We start from the raw sequence: 276 nt of genomic DNA, 5'->3' as shown, positions 1-276 counted from the left end.
CACAGGAGGAAAGCTAACAGCCCCGGGCAGGTACACAGAACCAGAGGAGTTTGGAACGGTGGTTCCAAGCTCCTTGGTGTGATTGATGTGATCACAATAAACATTTTATCTCTAAGTCTTGGGCCATTGGACCAAGAGAAGAGAGAGCTGGTGTTGAGTTGTAGTGAGAGGTGCGTGGTTTGTGTGCCTGCTGAGCCTGGCTTGGACTCAATTCCATTGAGTCCCATTCCATTTTACCTTCTGTTTCCACCTTTTTCATGCTCCTGCTTGTTTCTC

General features: G+C 48.2%; 1 pseudogene; it reads left to right on the top strand.

Moving 5' to 3' along the window:
• Positions 1-276, top strand: part of LOC105512043 — a 104752-nt pseudogene that overhangs the window by 10484 nt on the left and 93992 nt on the right.

This window comes from Colobus angolensis, unplaced genomic scaffold (assembly GCF_000951035.1).
Source record: "Colobus angolensis palliatus isolate OR3802 unplaced genomic scaffold, Cang.pa_1.0 Scaffold209, whole genome shotgun sequence".
Lineage (NCBI taxonomy): Eukaryota > Metazoa > Chordata > Mammalia > Primates > Cercopithecidae > Colobus > Colobus angolensis.
Note: the sequence above shows the minus strand (reverse complement) of the source record. Positions and strands in the feature narration are given on the sequence as shown.